Source organism: Protopterus annectens, chromosome 13.part0 (genome assembly GCF_019279795.1).
Source record: "Protopterus annectens isolate FY-2018-M chromosome 13.part0, PAN1.0, whole genome shotgun sequence".
Taxonomy (NCBI): Eukaryota; Metazoa; Chordata; order Ceratodontiformes; family Protopteridae; genus Protopterus; species Protopterus annectens.
In genome coordinates this window covers 511,331,431-511,352,649 of record NC_056747.1, presented here as the reverse complement: position 1 = coordinate 511,352,649, position 21,219 = coordinate 511,331,431, and positions in this window count along the sequence as shown.

Here is a 21,219-nt window from a genome sequence, read left to right as displayed (position 1 = left end):
ATGGTGCCAGAGCCATGGCCTAAGTTAAACGCCAAGAAATGCATAGTCATACCCTTTGGGAAAAACAAGGTTACCCCTAGCTACCATATAGGTGGCAATCCACTGAGCACAGAAGAAGTCATCAGGGATCTGGGGACCCAGGTTAACAGTAGCCTTTCGTTTGACACTCATGTTGCTAAAGTAGTTAGGAAAACCTTCTACATTGCCCACCTGATCATGAAGGGATTCACATCTAGATCAAGGGAGGTCATCGCCCCCCTGTACTCATCACTCATTAGACCTATGATTGAGTACAATGCCCCCTTCGGAATGTATCTGACCCGACACCTGCAGCAGCTGGAAAGGCCCCAAAAGTTCCTCACCAAAAGGATAAATGGTCTCAAAAATATGTCTTATGCTGCCCGACTGAAAGAACTCCAGCTCTATTCAGTCTCATACCGCTTGCTCAGAGGTGACCTGTGCCTGACATATAAGGCCATGTCAAACCCAGATTTGATGAATATGCTTCACCTCAAACAATCTAGATCCCTCAGAACCACAAGGGCGGGAGACTTGAACCTTGACACGGTTATTAATAGAACGTGCTGGAGGGACAAATTCATTACCCAGAGACTCCCTATGCTGTGGAACAAAATCCCAGTACATGTGAGGCAGAGCACCTCGCAGGACTTGTTCAAGAGGAATCTTGACCAATGGATGGGAGATCGCAGATATACCCCAGGGATTACTTCATTGTCACTGCTTGACAGAGGCACAGCAAAATAATAGGCATAGTTTTATTCAAACTAAAGGGGTGGCGAAAGCCACATATCTATGGGCTAGGCTTATAAATGCCCTTGGGCAGATAGCCTAGTATGAACCTATGAACCTATGATTGAACCATTAAAGAGACATTAAAATCTAAAAACCCCATGGTAAATGAATGCCTCAATTAAAAATGTTGGACCAGCAAATCCTTGATTTAGATAACTGAATCAGATACATCACCAATATTTTGTGAAATATCTTGTTCTTCTTTGAACCCTCAAGTTATATGAATAATAGCACTGCAGCTGCTTTACTCATCCATTAACTGGTAGAGCTTACACATCTCCATTGTGTTTATTAGAATAATAATCTCATTCTTTCAGCATGTGTAGCTATGGGGGTAGTGATGACCGCCATCTATATCAGTTTATTTACAACTCAGTGGGAGCAATTGTTTTGTATACTAGTGTTTTTTTTTAGATATAATAAGGGTTATTATAGATTTATTGATATTTTTCATGTGAAAGTGAATTAATTATTTTTTAGTGACTTGAATATTGCAGTGGATGCCCTTGGCTATAAATGCTATTATAGAAAAAAGGAATATGTTTGTGAATATCAAGATTAAGGGACTCTTTTGATGATCATTATTCCTTGAGCCATTTACAAGAAGGAGGTAGCCAGTAACTCTTATTTAAAGTATGACTGCATACATCCAACAAGTATTAAGAAAATTATCATTAAAGGACAATTTTTTAGAGATAAGTAGGCTGATGATTGATGACAACTTATTTAATGATAAGTTTAATGCCGTTAAGGATAGGTTTCATGAAAGGGGCATTGATTTGGTAGACAGTATTAAAAATGAAGTTTTGCAAGCAAAGAGCTCCATATACAAACCAACTTTGCATTGTGATTCTGATTTTCAGTCTGTTTCATGAAACAAAGTTGAAACTAATAGATGCCAAGGTTTCATTCAGACTTGCAGCTTGGATTCTCCAAAATGATTAAGGAAGTTTTTTCAAATAGTTGTAAAATTTTACAGGTGGATTAAAAAGTTAGTGTTGTGTTTCGGACAACCTCAGTTTTACTAATAAAAAGAATTTTAATATTAAAGCAGTTTTTGAACATGGTAATAATGCTGTTAGAGCACGGGTGATCCCTGACAAGAAAGATAATTTTCCATGCCATAATTGTAAGAAGTTACATTTTATTTGTAATTCACCTTCCTTTTTTTGTGAGAATACATTGAGTTACAAGGCTCTGGAATTTAATGGTACTTCCAACAGTCTGTTCTATGTTGCATTGTGTGGCATGTCAAGCACTTTATATGTGCAGAGCCACCAACAGTTTGAATAGAAGAATTAATGAACATATGTATGCTACTTCTAAAAAAAAGAAAAGAGAAATGCTTTGTACAGGCGTTGTGTTACTTATGATAGTTTTTTAAATTTTTTGTGTGTTAGATGTCTGTGTAGTATATTTAAAGGGATGATTTAAAAATGCACTCAATTCAAATAAATATGGCATGTTTTGATTGTTAATAGTTGTAAAGGGTTAAATGATTTATATTTTAAAGGTATTCTTAAGAAATGCTCACTTAAGCATTAAGATGGGTGGTTTTCTTTTATAATGGCTGGAACTGTTTTTCTGTCTGATGAAGTCTTGTTTTTTTATAAGTTGAAAGTGCTTGCTAGTTGCAATTATAGTGGGAGAAATTATTTTGCAGTTTTAACCATTGACAGTGTATATTTTTATCAAACAACTTTCTTCCTTTTCCTTATCTGTCCTTGTTCTATCAATATGTTTGAAACCTTCATGAGTACTATTTGTGAATTTGATGCTCCTTTCAACCTTCCAATACATGAGGGGTGGGTTTGGCATAATGGTTAATGTCTTCACCTCATAGACCACAAAGTACAGGGTGATTCTGATATTGAGTGGATACCAGGTTAGAAGAAGGTAACCAGCAACTGTTATTTGAACTATTAAAACCTACATCCAACCCTTCAGAGCTGGAAGCTTAAAATCCATGTATGTGAAAATTTCACAAAAACTTCTTTGAATAAACCACATTTCTTTTCTCCATTATTTAATTGAAGTTGCATGCCTTCTCACTGTCTGTACTCAAAATGTAGCAATTGTGACATTGCACTTACTGTTATGGCAACAGATTTTGAAGTTGTAATAAGATAATTTTGCCATCGGGTCAAGATTAAGCTACATCATATAAAATTTTAATAGAAAATAGGAAGTATTCAAGCAATTTTACATGGTGATAAATGCCAGGTCAAACAGTATGTGGAATACATATATGCGAAAATGCGTCAAATGCAGAGATGGTAAATTGATGTTCCCATATGCCTGAGTTGGTAGTAGCTCAAGTGGATGTAAACAATCACATGAAATTTGTTATAAGCAGTAAGTCAGCTCTATGGTTTGGAAGAGATAAAGTCCTTACCATCACCCAGGTGACCCGTGATTAAGTAAGTATCCTGGCAATGAATGAGACATCCTGTCTGCCAATCCTTTAGTATAAGGGAAAGTTAGAAAGTCAGGTTTGCTGCATCATTGGCACCTACTGATATGTAAATAGTTTGATGTATTAGGGTTGTCTACTTTGTGCCTCTAGACTACATGTGTCAGCCTTCATTTGACACATGTTGAGAAGTGCATATACATCAATGAAGGAATAGGAAACCCTGTTAGTGCTGCAAGTGAATGTGCCAGACACTTCTGATGGGATTAGAGCCTCTAATTCAGAAATCCCCAAGCTCCACATGAGAAATGACATGCGTCATGGGCACTTCACTGACATAGGGACAGTTACAGTCTTCCCTTAAATGTGAAAGGTCACGTTCTGGGAAATGAAGCCATTCTAGTGAGACAGGGGAGCACTGTGTCCTTAGAGCTTTTTGAAGGAAGATATAAGTGAAGGGCAGACAGACAATCTCCACTGCTACCTGGATGACAACCCCCCCCCCCCCCGCCCCCCATTGGTGTGCTGTCAGCTCCTACTGACTGTCTCTCAGAAGGTAAGAGGTTAAAAAGCCAGAAAAAAAAAAACTTTTTGTGAACAGTGATGATGTTTATTAAAATGTACACAATTTACAGAGCATAAACTTCATCTTACAACCAGAGAATTTTATATAACAACATATTCTTTTTCAGACCTATAACAATGTTTTTTTGGTTTTCAGAATTTTGTTATATGTCTCTGTTCACAATTTCCAAATAATACAAATAATAGCTTCTACTTTTTCAGAAAGAAAACCCATATTTCAGTTAAATCCAAAACAATATAAACATATTAACACTCTGTTCACAAACTTTCAGTTCCATTACTTTGTAAATCCTTAACTGTATGCTCTTTAGTCTTAGATGTTCAAGAAGAAAATGCTGTAATATTTCCTCAGTTTTTCTTCATTTTATAAAATCACATCACCTCATCTCAGACACTTTACCTCCATCACCATAAGCTTCTGTTGCTACTCTGCCTTCATTGCCCATGTTTCTGTACTGTACAGAAGAACTGATCACACAACTGTTCTTTGACCTTCTTCTGTCATGCACCCTTGACAATTTGTGCCAGTTCTTTCTCCTAAATGTCAGGTATTAGGTACATGTTTTCAGTCATAAGACACAGAAATTCATCACAAACGCCAACTTTAATGAACGAAGCTTTCGGGTTCTCTACCCTTCATCAGCATATACAGTCATTTTGTAACTACATTTATATAGAGGTTAAATTAGTCACATGATAGTACCAGCCACTAAAAACACACTAATAAAATTTGCACAGTGCAATGTAGTTTTAAAATAATGTCAACCATTATATTCAACTATTAAATGTTACACACCAATATTCTTATAAGTTGTCAAAATGATAAATAAAATATACTCAAAATGTGCATATAAAAACTGTTAATAAATCATTTTATCATAAATTATCATGCTGTCGTTTAACCAATATAGGTTTTATACTGATGGCATTATTAAGGCCAGGACTAACATCAGCCTGCAGTCTTATTATCCACTGTAATTCCTTAATTTCTAATGCATTATTTAAATCACCACCTCTTACACCCAAATCTACTGTGTCTATACATCTAAATTTAAATCTATGCGTTGTATTCTCCATAATATGCTTATATAAAGCATTTGTTTGAACTTTTCTATTAATTTCTGACTTATGTTCGACAACGCGATCTTTCAATCTTCTTGTTGTCTTACCCACATAGAACTTTTCACAACAATTGCAGGTAGCAAGATACACAAGTTGGGATGTATTACAGGTGGCTTTACATTTAAAGACATAGCTAACATTACTTACTGGATGCTTAAAGGATTCATTTGCTTCTAAAATATTGCCACAGCAGCTACAATTATAACATTTAAAAGTTCCTAACCTAGTCTGTGTTGGGCACGCTTGTTTATTGAAATCCTTATAACACAAAATACTTTTTAACGATTGTTGATTCCTGTATGCAAAACTAGGTTTTGGTCCTACTATTTTTTGTATTTCCGGCATTGCCATTAAAATCGGCCAGTTTTTTTCTATGATTTTGCAAATTCTGTAACTATACCCATTGTACGTAGTTACATATCTAATTTTATCTTGTTTTGTCTTTATTTGTGCTTCTGACTGCACTAATATCTCCGATGCCACGGAATTAAATACTGGTTTATATTCTTGTTTTCTACCCTTATTTACTTCCTCAATACATTTTTCTATCATAACTTCTGAGTACCCTCCATTTTTAAATTCTTGCTTCATTTCTTTTATTTCATTTATGTACAAGTCATTTTCAGTTGTCAGTCTACTCACTCTAATGAGTTGTGACTTAACTATGCCACCAAAAATATGTGTTGGGTGCATACTGGTTCTCTTTAAATACCTCATCACTTTTTTATGTATCATTGTTTCAAGTTTTTTATCTTTTTTATATATCTTTACATCTAAATATATTATACTTTGGATTGAATAATTCATCTTAAATTTAAAAAATGGTGTTGTACTGTTCAAGTAGGATAGGTAGGTGTTTAGCTCATGTTCCGTCCCTTCCCAGACAAAAAAGCAGTCATCAACAAACCTTGCATAACATTTTACATGTTTGTTTAAATCATTTGAATCATTTAATATGTAATTCTTTTCCCAATAATAGAGAACTATATTGGCAAAAGTATTTGCCACCGATGTCCCCATGGCTACACCGGTTAATTGCCTATATGGTACATCATCAAAGATAAACACATTTTTTGTTAACACTAAGTCTAACAGTGAACATAAATTTTCAATTTCACTAGGCTGAACCACAGAATACATCAGTAAAAGCATCCTCACAGCTTCCACACCATAGTCAATAGGTATTACTGTAAATAACGATTCCACGTCCAATGTTACAAATATACTATTTTCTTTTACATTCATATACCATTCACTTAGTCTATGTAAAAAAATGTATAGTATCCTTTATGACGGTGGTGCAGTGGGATAAAAGCTTAGATAACTCTTTTTGCAAATACTTAGAAATGGGTTCTGTTACCCATCCTTTTCCTGAGACAATTGGTCTCAGTGGGGGATTTAACAGTGACTTGTGTATCTTTGGTATTCCGTAAATCTGCGGTATCCTGGGACATGGGACAGAAAAATAGTTAAATAATTCTAGTGATATTTGCTCATTTAGTTGCATTTCATATATCTGCATGTTAACCTGCATTATCTGGTTTTTCACCTCCAAAAATGAAATTTTTTGAAATGTTGTAGCATCGGATAGAAATGTGTTAAATACATTCATATAATGTGCACGATCCATTATCACAGTTGCCCCACCCTTATCCGCCTGCTTAATTATTATCTCGTTGTTATTTTTTAAAGATGTCAAAGTTTTATACTCATTATACGTCAGGTTATACTTCCTTTCACTCCTTCCAGAACACATTGCCCTTAATAGCATTTATGAATATAGTGGAAATAGAATTATCACAGGTGATAACTGTGGAACAAACACACTCAATTTCTTATAACAGTTGTTATTAATAGCAGAATTTGGGAATAAAAGTTTCAACATAAGGCTTCTAGCAAAAAGTTTCAAATCTATTATCATGTTTACCAAATTGTCCATGGTAAAGGGGATAAATTTTAAGCCTTTACTCAATAGACTATAATTTTCTTCAGGAAAACATCTTTTAGTTAGATTCACAGTACCTTTAATGAAGATTGGCACCACATCAATCACCTGCGAGGTGTCTTGTTCGTTTTCTTCAGACTGTCGTTCTTCCTTTTCGCTCCCTGTACTGGTTGCTGTGCTGTTCTCTGCATTGGGCTTCTCTCCGTTCGCACCCTGTGCGGTATCACCTTCTCCGGCTGATTTAAACGGAACGGTAAAAAAGCCGATATGTCCGTTTGCCTTTTCTTTTGTATATCTGCCTGATGTGGTGCCGTATTTACAACATTAGAGGTAGTTACACTCTTGTTGCCCACACTGGACGTGGCCATTATGGCCTCCCCTGTTTCACGTAGCTCATCATGACGTTGAGGCGTCGACAGCACGTCTTGTTAGTGTGTTTTTAGTGGCTGGTACTATCATGTGACTTTAATTTAACCTCTATATAAATGTAGTTACAAAATGACTGTATATGCTGATGAAGGGTAGAGAACCCGAAAGCTTCGTTCATTAAAGTTGGCGTTTGTGATGAATTTCTGTGTCTTATGACTGAAAACTTGTGACTTTTACTAGTATTTTGTGAGAACAACAAACCATATCGCAGTGGACGTCCATAGGAGGTGATTATACCAGCCCTGTTCGTATTGCACCGCTATTGTACTAAGTTAACTGCCATTACTATCCTGTGATAGTTTAAAATCTGCATACTTCTACTAAAAGATATGACTTCCGCTATAAAACGGCTGTTAATTAAACCAAGTAATCCGTTATTACAGCTCCACAATCAGTCAGCAAAATCTTCAAACCTGATTGTGGCTAACGAACTGAATGAACTGCATAAACTATTGAATGTGCTTGAAAAGAAAGTTACTACCTATAAGCAGTTGCAATGGCAGAGATTTAGTTTTACGGCTTATCTGGATTTGGGGATAGCACCTCGAGGTCTACGGGTGCTAAAAATGCCGTCTTACGGTAATACATATGAGGAATTATTAACTAAATGGCAACAGCTTAATTTGGAATTAAGTGCTAGCTATATGCTGATGAAGGGTAGAAAACCCGAAAGCTTCGTTCATTAAAGTTGGCGTTTGTGATGAATTTCTGTGTCTTATGACTGAAAACTTGTGACTTTTACTAGTATTTTGTGAGAACAACAAACCATATCGCAGTGGACGTCCATAGGAGGTGATTATACCAGCCCTGTTCGTATTGCACCGCTATTGTACTAAGTTAACTGCCATTACTATCCTGTGATAGTTTAAAATCTGCATACTTCTACTAAAAGATATGACTTCCGCTATAAAACGGCTGTTAATTAAACCAAGTAATCCGTTATTACAGCTCCACAATCAGTCAGCAAAATCTTCAAACCTGATTGTGGCTAACGAACTGAATGAACTGCATAAACTATTGAATGTGCTTGAAAAGAAAGTTACTACCTATAAGCAGTTGCAATGGCAGAGATTTAGTTTTACGGCTTATCTGGATTTGGGGATAGCACCTCGAGGTCTACGGGTGCTAAAAATGCCGTCTTACGGTAATACATATGAGGAATTATTAACTAAATGGCAACAGCTTAATTTGGAATTAAGCGCTAGCTATATGCGCTTAATGAATGAATTTTTTGAAGATGTAGAACGCTCATTATTAGAAGAGATAGTTACAATAGAAACACAAATTCTTGATATTTTAAAAGGGGACAACACAGATGATAACTATCAAACATTCCTAGAGAAAATATGCTTACTTGATAACAGACGAAGTACAAAAAAAGCGTAAATTGCAAAGGGACATAGAGGATTACAAAAACGGTCATATTTTCTCATGGCCGAAAGCTGAATATAAGCGTTTGAGTGTACCTAGTAAGCCACCTCGGGAAACTGAGGGCAATAACAAGAGAGGAACCCAGCTGCTTGACAAACTTGATACGTTTGAACTTCCCTCCACACCAATGGAGCAACCGACGAATCAACAAAATGAATCACAACAAGACGTGCTGTCGACGCCTCAACGTCATGATGAGCTACGTGAAACAGGGGAGGCCATAATGGCCACGTCCAGTGTGGGCAACAAGAGTGTAACTACCTCTAATGTTATAAATATGGCACCACATCAGGCAGATATACAGAAGAAAAGGCAAACGGACATATCGGCTTTTTTACCGTTCCGTTTAAATCAGCCGGAGAAGGTGATACCGCATAGGGTGCGAACGGAGAGAAGCCCAATGCAGAGAACAGCACAGCAACCAGTACAGGGAGCGAAAAGGAAGAACGACAGTCCGAAGAAAACGAACAAGACACCTCGCAGGTGATTGATGTGGTGCCAATCTTCATTAAAGGTACTGTGAATCTAACTAAAAGATGTTTTCCTGAAGAAAATTATAGTCTATTGAGTAAAGGCTTAAAATTTATCCCCTTTACCATGGACAATTTGGTAAACATGATAATAGATTTGAAACTTTTTGCTAGAAGCCTTATGTTGAAACTTTTATTCCCAAATTCTGCTATTAATAACAACTGTTATAAGAAATTGAGTGTGTTTGTTCCACAGTTATCACCTGTGATAATAGCATTTATGAATATAGTGGAAATAGAATTAAGGGCAATGTGTTCTGGAAGGAGTGAAAGGAAGTATAACCTGACATATAATGAGTATAAAACTTTGACATCTTTAAAAAATAACAACGAGATAATAATTAAGCAGGCGGATAAGGGTGGGGCAACTGTGATAATGGATCGTGCACATTATATGAATGTATTTAACACATTTCTATCCGATGCTACAACATTTCAAAAAATTTCATTTTTGGAGGTGAAAAACCAGATAATGCAGGTTAACATGCAGATATATGAAATGCAACTAAATGAGCAAATATCACTAGAATTATTTAACTATTTTTCTGTCCCATGTCCCAGGATACCGCAGATTTACGGAATACCAAAGATACACAAGTCACTGTTAAATCCCCCACTGAGACCAATTGTCTCAGGAAAAGGATGGGTAACAGAACCCATTTCTAAGTATTTGCAAAAAGAGTTATCTAAGCTTTTATCCCACTGCACCACCGTCATAAAGGATACTATACATTTTTTACATAGACTAAGTGAATGGTATATGAATGTAAAAGAAAATAGTATATTTGTAACATTGGATGTGGAATCGTTATTTACAGTAATACCTATTGACTATGGTGTGGAAGCTGTGAGGATGCTTTTACTGATGTATTCTGTGGTTCAGCCTAGTGAAATTGAAAATTTATGTTCACTGTTAGACTTAGTGTTAACAAAAAATGTGTTTATCTTTGATGATGTACCATATAGGCAATTAACCGGTGTAGCCATGGGGACATCGGTGGCAAATACTTTTGCCAATATAGTTCTCTATTATTGGGAAAAGAATTACATATTAAATGATTCAAATGATTTAAACAAACATGTAAAATGTTATGCAAGGTTTGTTGATGACTGCTTTTTTGTCTGGGAAGGGACGGAACATGAGCTAAACACCTACCTATCCTACTTGAACAGTACAACACCATTTTTTAAATTTAAGATGAATTATTCAATCCAAAGTATAATATATTTAGATGTAAAGATATATAAAAAAGATCAAAAACTTGAAACAATGATACATAAAAAAGATGTACAAGTGATGAGGTATTTAAAGAGAACCAGTATGCACCCAACACATATTTTTGGTGGCATAGTTAAGTCACAACTCATTAGAGTGAGTAGACTGACAACTGAAAATGACTTGTACATAAATGAAATAAAAGAAATGAAGCAAGAATTTAAAAATGGAGGGTACTCAGAAGTTATGATAGAAAAATGTATTGAGGAAGTAAATAAGGGTAGAAAACAAGAATATAAACCAGTATTTAATTCCGTGGCATCGGAGATATTAGTGCAGTCAGAAGCACAAATAAAGACAAAACAAGATAAAATTAGATATGTAACTACGTACAATGGGTATAGTTACAGAATTTGCAAAATCATAGAAAAAAACTGGCCGATTTTAATGGCAATGCCGGAAATACAAAAAATAGTAGGACCAAAACCTAGTTTTGCATACAGGAATCAACAATCGTTAAAAAGTATTTTGTGTTATAAGGATTTCAATAAACAAGCGTGCCCAACACAGACTAGGTTAGGAACTTTTAAATGTTATAATTGTAGCTGCTGTGGCGATATTTTAGAAGCAAATGAATCCTTTAAGCATCCAGTAAGTAATGTTAGCTATGTCTTTAAATGTAAAGCCACCTGTAATACATCCCAACTTGTGTATCTTGCTACCTGCAATTGTTGTGAAAAGTTCTATGTGGGTAAGACAACAAGAAGATTGAAAGATCGCGTTGTCGAACATAAGTCAGAAATTAATAGAAAAGTTCAAACAAATGCTTTATATAAGCATATTATGGAGAATACAACGCATAGATTTAAATTTAGATGTATAGACACAGTAGATTTGGGTGTAAGAGGTGGTGATTTAAATAATGCATTAGAAATTAAGGAATTACAGTGGATAATAAGACTGCAGGCTGATGTTAGTCCTGGCCTTAATAATGCCATCAGTATAAAACCTATATTGGTTAAACGACAGCATGATAATTTATGATAAAATGATTTATTAACAGTTTTTATATGCACATTTTGAGTATATTTTATTTATCATTTTGACAACTTATAAGAATATTGGTGTGTAACATTTAATAGTTGAATATAATGGTTGACATTATTTTAAAACTACATTGCACTGTGCAAATTTTATTAGTGTGTTTTTAGTGGCTGGTACTATCATGTGACTTTAATTTAACCTCTATATAAATGTAGTTACAAAATGACTGTATATGCTGATGAAGGGTAGAGAACCCGAAAGCTTCGTTCATTAAAGTTGGAGTTTGTGATGAATTTCTGTGTCTTATGACTGAAAACTTGTGACTTTTACTAGTATTTTGTGAGGTATTAGGTATATACCTGCAACATAATTCACTGAATTTACTAAAACGTTTTAACATGTATACCTTTTTCTTAAATGTAACGGGGTACCATTTTCACACTTGTCTTCCTCATTTTCAGTAACACCACTCTCCATACCTCAGTTCCTCGACCCTTCCCAAACTGTATGCCCCGTTTTTATATATTACCTGCTACATCTGTACCAGCATCATCAAGTTAACTAAATAAGTAATCTTGCTACTCAAATCCTTTGCTTTAATGGCAGTTCCCACATAATCCTGACTAGTGTCTGACATATTTAAATCTCCAGTGCCTGTAAACTTTTGTTACAGATAACATGGCTCTCACACAAAGATGTATTTCTCAAAATATATGGCTCCTAAATATTATCTAAGTACCATAACGTTTTTGTTAAAAGTACCATTCATTCAGCTGTTAAGCATCAAATTCTTTCAACATGCAAACAAAAAGGCGGCTTAATGGGTACTCCTGTTCTCCTTACCTAACTAACCATTCATAACTGGTAATAAAAATGGCTGCTTTTACATTTCAAAGCCCATATAACGATAATTGGCATAATAAGTGTTTTCCCAATCGGTATTAATCACATAGCCACTTTAGTTTATTTTCTTCTGACTATAATATTGTATATCAGTCTTTTTAATCCCATGTATGCCTCCTGATATGGTTAAATATATCATTACTAAATTTTATTTATTGCCATTGTTTTTAAAGTCTTATTAACTGCAACAGGGATAGCCACCTGGTGGTGTAAACCTTGGCTCTAGATTGTCACTGTTGAGGTCATACATTGACCCTATGTGTAAAAATGGGAAACCGGGTTGTAGATGGATGGATTAAAGTCGTATTATCCATCTTTATTATTAAAACACAAATCCAGTTTGCAACAGACTAAAATATCCCTTTTTCTTTATAAATTATTTTCCTGCTTCAGAAAACGTAACCTCTTTCTTTCTGTTCCACAATAGTTATCCACTAAATTATTGTATCATAACTGTCTTTACTTCATTATTTCTTAAGTGCTCACTCCATTTCAGTTCATGTAATTCTAGAAGATTATTATTTTGTCCCCTTCAAATCCAGTTTCTCATTTCCCATAGTTCTCATATCTCATAACATCAGCTTTTTCTTATACCTTTCTACAGTTTGTTGTTCTGAGTACGCCATATGCTTCTCACCCTCGTTTAATAAACTTACTATATACTTCTGGTATTGTCTCACTTTCACAAATAATAAAGAAGTGCATTTCACCCCCCCCCCCATTATATCTCTGGTTCCGAAGATGTTCACTTTATTTTTAATAGCAAATATTAATACCACTTCCGGTCTTCCCTGAAAATAGGCAATGCCTATGGGGACTAGCTTGATCAGCAAAAGTAAACAAATAATAATAACTTATTATGTTTTCCAAAATCTTGTCTAAGGTAAATTAGATATTTAAAGACTTCAGTTTGTATTCCCAACTACACAGATGGAAGACTTCAGTTTATGCTTTCAGTTGTGCAATTGGAAATACATAGATAAATGCAGTGAAGCATTTGTTCTCTTGCCTCACATGATTGGTTGCATATTTCAGTGATACGGTATGCAAAGCAGAGAAACTGTTCTTTAGCTTTGATGATACCATCTCCCCTTGCTTGCGATATAAGCTTAGATTCTAAATGGATAATTTAAATTATTTAGCAAAATCATAACAATAACTGAATTGTGGCTCTAGATGATTGTTACTGCTGAAGTGACACCCTGATCCCAAGTGCAAAAATGGTACAAAGGGGGTTGTGGATGGAGGGATGGATAACGTTAGCTGAAATAATATGCTTTAGCAGATGAGTGAATTACAGAGCTCCCCTCATTAAAAAAAACATGTTCTGACTCTATAACCCAGGTTCATTATTCTGTGAATGTATATTGAGAAGCCTAACTTCAGTGTGAGGCTAAAACATGCATTCACAAGGACATTTCAGCAATTGCATAAAAACGAATGCTAACAAAAAAAAAGCCATCAAACACATAAATAATATATTACTTTACTAAACTCTGCTGTGGATGTATATATTATTATTTATTAATCACCTTTGGCTTTGTCAGTTGTAAATACTTGGCATTTGTATTCACATGATATTTGGCAAGCTTCATTTGCTTTGCACTTTTAACATCAGTGAAATTTCAGTTTTTAGCTTGACAAAGTTAACTACTTCAGTGTGTTGTCACTGCAAACATTCTGACACTTTGACAGACCCTATGTATCTTTGCACTATAACCAAGTATAATTTAAAGGGTTAATTGTTATGCATGCTCTTCATCCAAAGGATCACGGATAAAAGAGTCATATGTCATAGGGCGAAAGATTAAAAAAATGCCAAAAATGTAGGTGCTGCTGTTCCTTAAATATCTCACAGTGCTTTTGGTACAGTTTCTTGCAATTACCAACAAGTATTGTCAAAGGGGTTTGATGGTTTTTACTTGTAAGAATTATACATAATTGTCACTATGATTTTGACGTGTACACTTTGGGAACAGTGGCAGGGCAATGATTAAAGATTAAACTGTAGTATGATTTTAGATCAGTTCGGCCTGGTGAGCTTTAATTGGGTGGATTATTTTTATTGTAAAATATTCTATTGAAACACTGTGTTTGAATACATAATGAACTTTTAAGGCACCAGTATTATAGTTAAGTAAAATTAGGGATTTTTGTACCTGCCTACAAACAAAGGGTTAAGTGTGTGTGTGTGTGTGTGTGTGTGTGTGTGTGTGTGTGTGTGTGTGTGTGTGTGTGTGTGTGTGTGTGTTCTGGCTGTAGTGAGGACCAACATTAATGCCTCCATAGCCTTTACAAAGATTCAGATAGCTTTCATTTTAAAGTTATGTGACACATATTTTTGATATGTCCAGATTGTTTGTACTCAGTTTATTTGTACATCAATCATAACTTTCAATTTTCTAAAAGAGTTTTCTTTTCTTTTTTTGTAGAAACTCTGCCTGTTAGATCTGTTAGTTCACAGCCACCATTATGTGCTTAAAATGAGACCCATCAGGTTGTCCTATGTACTGTAATGTTGCATGCTCTCTTGCTGTGTCTGATTTCCCTCCATAACATAAGTAGATGTGAGGTAAAGACTTCACAAAATGGAATAAGGATAGAACTACCACTGTGTAAATATTGACAGTTAAAAATGAATATGCATACTCCAGAGTCTGTCCAAACATTCTGAACCAAGCTTCCTAGCAGATAAGGCACCGCAGTAAGTGGTGCACAAACAAAACTTAATGAGTTGCTTTAACACAGTTTGTAGCCATTACATTAGACTAGATTGCAAATATAATGTCAGGAAAACAAACAGTTGAGTAGTCTGATTCCATTCATTTTGTTTGGTGGTTAGCCACACAATCACCCATTAGTTTTTATAGGCTGAACCAGAGTTTAACCAGTGTGTCATCATCAAATAAATGTTCTTCCCCTCTGTTTCCTTGGACCTCTGCTAACATGGTGGTTTTTAATTGCCATAACCACTTTATGGATGAGCAGAATGTGATGTATACTGAATTAAGTGAGACAAAGGACAGCGAGTGCCGTTTTGACAAGTACAGTAACTTAAAATGCACTTGACTGAACAATGCAAAGCACCAAAAGAAAAAAAAAAATCCCACTCCATTACCTGCTGCAGGGATACACTCCTTACACACCCTGTGTTGTATAAAGGTCTTGGAGATCACCGCATTGTCATAGATTGCTATTCCTAATGCAGCATGTTCAGCAAAGTGCGTTCACCAAGTTGTATCCGCAAACTTCACATCACATTGCTTCTGTGAACATAAATGTTGCAGCAAAATTATGTGTTGCTCTGTGAACTGCTTTTGCAACATGCTTTGCTTTTCCTGCAAAGCTAAGCTGCAGGGTAACCTCTGAAACCATTGTTGTGTGAGCCATACTTTCCTTGCTCTCCCAGCCTCCTCTTCATTAGTCTTAACTCAGTTTATTTATTTTAAGATTATCATGTTCTAAGCACTCAGTGACCAGTTTTAAGATGCTACCTTGCGTTTTGTAGGTGTTTATTACTGATTTCTTTTATTACATTTTCACTAACCTGTCACTCTTACCAAAATATACACTTCAAAGTTCATACCAATCTGTTTCCTACGTGACAGCTATCTAGGTAGCCATCTTGGGATTTTTTATTTAACCCCATCCATTGGTAGCTGATGTGTGCACCCATTGATGCATAGACCTGCCACATGCTTCGCATAGCATTAGCATGCTTTAACACCTACAGAAAAAAAGGCTACTGCAGCAACACAGAATGGGTATGCTTTGACACATGCATCTTCAGATTTGTGTGGCAGTGTACAATGCGCCCCATGAGATGAAAACTATGTGTATGTTTAGTAAAATGGTGGAATAACCCTTTCCAGCATGTTATTCTGGAGCATAAAAATGTATAAATTTAAAAACTGAAGCATGGCATAGTGGCGCAAGGATTAGTTACTGCTTCACAGCACTTGGTTTCTAGCTTGGTACCTGGCTAGGGTACCTTCTCTGTGGTGTCTCCATGTCACCCCTGTGTTTGTGAAAATATATTTGGTAAGTGAACTTGAAGTTTTCAGAAATGCCCATAGGTGATTGTGCCATTTATGAGTAAATCTGTGTGTGCATCTTGAAGTAGACTGGCATCCTGACTGAGATTAGTTTTTCTGCCTTGTACCTTTTGAGTGCCGAGATTGTCTCCAGTTCTTTCACAACCCTAAATTAGATGCACTGAATAATCAGAGAATGAAGGAAAAAAATAATGAATGAATGAATAACGGGATTCTTGTATGTACCATGCTGAAGAATAAACGTGACTAAAATCCTTCATAAATAAATTAGTCTGTGGACATAGTACAGTTGTGTAAGTTGTGTAAGAATGTACCATAACAGTAGATGTTCGAATGATCACTGCTGCATTAGTCATAGCTGTATGTGGGGGTGGGGGTGTGATGTTTGGCAAGCTTCCAAAGTTTCAGGACACTTTCTACAAGCTCAAACTTTCAAACAACTCAAGCTGACTAAACGACAAGTTTGAGTGTGAGGGAAGCTAAGCCCTGAAAGGACAATGTTAGGAATAACAAAAAATAGATGTCCATTCCCTGGCATAAAAAAACGCACCAAAAAACAAGGGGGATGGAGGGGGGAAGTTGGGAGCAGTAACTGTAGCAGTGATCATTCGAACATTTACTGTTATAGTGAATTCATCTTGGACAACTGCACTATATTCTTCATATTGATCACTGCTACAGTAGCCTTAGCTTTGGATAGATTACCACAGCTAACCGTATTTGGGAGGAGGAAGGAGAAGAGTTCAGGAGCCTCTGAAGAATGGTCCTAGCAAAGTTTGAGCTCGACCTAGAGAAGGAATCAATCTTATAGTACTTTGTAAAAGTATGTATAGAGGATTAAGTAGCAGCTTTTAGAATACTTGTAGAATTCATCCTTCTCCACAAAGTCATTGATGAAGCTAGAGCTCTTCCTTGTACAGTGGGTCTTGACCCTGCCTGGAATAGATTTATCATGGTGAGTATAACAATAAGTGTCAGCCTTGGAAAACCATTTGGAAATAGTCTGTTTTGACATAGGTTGTCTCTTTTTCTTACCTTCACAAGAAAAGAACAACTGATCAGAAGATCTGAAATGTTCTATCAAGATAGTACCTAGTTATCTGTTGACATTCAAGATATGGAATATCCTTCCTCCCTCATTTTTAGGTTCATTAAAGAAAACTGGAAGATGGAAAGTTTGGCACAAAGTGAACTCAGATACCACTTTAGGTGTAAAAGAAGTATTAGTTGTCAAAGAAACTCTGTTCCTATAGGTAAAGAAATATGGCTGACTCACCATAAGAGCTTGCAACTGAGATGCCCTTCTTGCAGAGGTCAGAGCAGTCATTAAAACTGTTTTCCATGTTAAAAGCCTCAAGTCAGCCAAATTAGCTGATTGAAATGGAGTGAGTGTTAGCTTCTCTAACACAAAATTAAGATGCCAAAGAGGGGCCACCAGCTTACTTGGAGGCCTCTTTTGTAAAACCACTTTCAAGAATATTTTGACATGAGACTGCCTTGAAACAGGAGTATCCATGGGCAGACATGCTAAAATGGCTGGTAAATGAACGCTGACAGAAGAAAGGCCATAAGATAGTAACTCACTCAAGTATTGTAAAACCAGAGAACAACTAGCCCTGAATGGGTCCTGGTTATGTTGTTGTAACCAACTAGAAAACCCTTTCCATTTGCTAATGTATGATTTTGTAGTAGCAGGCTTTCTTGCCAGCAATAATACCTGCTGTACAAACTCAGAAAACAGGTGCCTAAAAGGAAATAAGACCCTGTCACCCAAGCAGACAGTTGAAGATGATTGATTTGCAGCAGTAACAGAGAAGAGGAGACCTGCATTTAAGGATATCTGTTGTCTCCACCAAAAAACAAATCTCTTCTGACAAACCTCAGTACTGGGATCTGAAAAGATAATGGTTGTTGATGCTGGAACCAAAGAGATTTCTGATACCACTGTATATTTCTCACGTGGAGTCTTGTCAGAGGTATCATGAGAATCAGGGATGTCATGAAACCCAAAATGCTGAGGTATTTCTTCACGATGACGAAAGTCTGAGTTGAAAACCTTAGTAACAGATCTAAATAAAGATCATTTTTTTTTCCTGTGGAAGCAAAGCACTTTGAACTGAGGTGTCTAGTTGACATCCCAGGAACACAATCTTGTATGAGGGAGTCAAGAAAGACTTATGAATGTTCTCTTAGAATTCCAGCTTGTGTAAGAGATCTGTCACCCAAGACAGAGATTTCTGACATTTTGAAAAAAGACTCTTGTAAAGATGAGCAAGTCATATATGTATGGAAAAATGTGGATACCCTCTTGCCTGCAATGAGCTATAACTGGAGCTAGACACTTTGGACTATCCACTGCACCAAGAATGTTTACAAAGTGTAAGGCAGAGAACTGATAATGTGATCCAGACACACACAACCTTAAGAAATGCCTAAAGTCTGGATGAATAGGAAAGTGATAAGTATCTTTTAAGTCTAGTGTTACCAGGAAACCTGAAAGAGGAAGAAGAGGCAACAGGTCGTGACGTGACTTCATTATGAATGTGGGCACTGTCACAGAAAGGTTTAGGAGAGAAGATCCAGAACTGATCTCCAATCATTTCCTTTCTTTGGCACTAGGTACATCCTTGAATAAAACCCCTTCCACACCTGGGAAGGAGCAACTGGTTCTACCATGCTTTGGGACAGCATGTGATGAGGAACTGGTGGAAATAAGAGTCTGATCTGCAGGATGAGAAATGACTCCTGGAAGGGAGGAATTTCCTTCCACTGCAGTCTGTAACCCTGATTAATGATTTTCAGAACCCATTTGTCTGAAACAATCTGTTGACTAAGAGGAAAATGGTGATTCACATTTTCTGGAATAGAAAAAAAAGGCTAGGCTGGGAAAGGGGGTCAGAAGGTGTTTTAAATAGTCATTCAGACTTACCAGACTGTATTTCGTTTTGAGAGAACCCCTTGCCACATCTTAAATGTCTGTATACCTGAATCATGTTGAGATTTTTTATTCTGTTTTTTTTTGTCAGTATTGGATGAGGAGAAAGAAAATTATTTGGACAATTTGGAAAAGGAGGGCTGAAAAATCTTTGAGATTCCCTGGATCGGTTTGCCCTTTTAATCACACTTTTTGATTATCTTCAGTAGAGGGGCCAACACTAAATCCCTATCCAAAGGAGAATTTAAAATCTCATTCTTTATATCATCTGGGAGGTTCTGAGAATGCAGCCAAGCACACCCCCCCCCCCTTAAAACATTACCAGTGGCCAGAACTCTGGAAGAAGTATCAACATAATCATACACACACTGCCCGCAATGAGTAGTGACCTGTGCAATAGAAGAAACTACGTTATTTAAAGCAGATTTTTCTTCACAGGAAGAAACTGTAGATAAAACATTCCTCATGCTTTCACAATATGCCAAAACAGACTTTAACATATGAGCCTTACAATTTAAAATTCTGAAAATTAAAGTTGCAGAAGTTCTTTTCCCATACCTATCAATAATTTTCCCATCTTTCTTAGAAAGAGTAGGATTGGAATTAATAGCTTAGTAGCAGTGGAGTCCACTAAGACTAAGAGTTGAGTCAGGTTTGGGAATGGCATATTAAAATTTAAAAGACTGAGGAACTTAATTTGCCTTTTTAGGGACAGCTGTCTGACTATCAGGAAAATTGCAGACAATAAGACAAATATCCTGTAAAGCAGACCATACAGGACAGGAGGAGTGGGTGTACTTTTTGGAAAATCCTTCTATAACCACTCAGTATTTTCTCAGGGTCTAAGAAACCTGAGTGCTTTCCCACTGAAAACACTGGCACATTCTAGAAATAGTCTCAGAGAAATAGAACCCCCTACAGGGAGAATCAGAAACTGAGTTCTGTTCTGAGTCCTAATCAGAAATTTGAGGAGAAAACCGTGAATCTGTCCCTGCATATTACTGTTCAGATTCCGAACCTTGAATCTCTTCAGGAAAGATGTCCCTCTTTCTTTTATCAGAAACTACTGCACAAGAAGGGTAAATAGTCTGAATTAAACCCTGAGCCACTCCCAGTAAACTACTCCTATACACAGAAATTAGAGGAGGAGTTGATACATGCTTGGTTTTCTGTTTCTTTTTGACAGGAAAATGGGGCCAGCCATGTTACTAATAGCAGATGCTACTTCCCCAGGGATGGCCACAGCATTCTAACACAACAGGGAATCCTTTCCTGCTTCCTCTCCCAGGCCCAACAAGACAGGCTCTCCTTTTCCTGCTGAGGGGACTTCAACAGCCGCAGAGGACATGGCTAACCCCTGGTCCATAGTGACTGTAGATGCTAAACCAGAGGGATCCTGGGTAAAAGATGAGTTGTCTGAGGTACAAATGACCACGGCAGAGTCACTCACGTAGGGATGAGGCAAATTGCTAGCTTGCTGTGTTGGCAAACGCTGTTTTTTTAACTAGGGGAAGACCAGCAACAAATGCCGGTAAAACTACCAGTCCACAACAATTACTTTTTTGACAGAAAAAAACATAGTTAAAAGCACTTTCAAACACTATGGCAGCTCCAAAATGGAAAAAATAAACACAATTTCAGCACAGAAAATGTTATCAGTTAGTTTATCCTAACTTTAAACTGACAGAAAAAATGAGTGCTGTGTTTTAAAGTACGTTACAGTCTTGAGACGGTCCTTTAAAATATAACACTCCTAGCTTGGAAATAACTTTCCTGAACAGGAAAGTAGTAAAACATT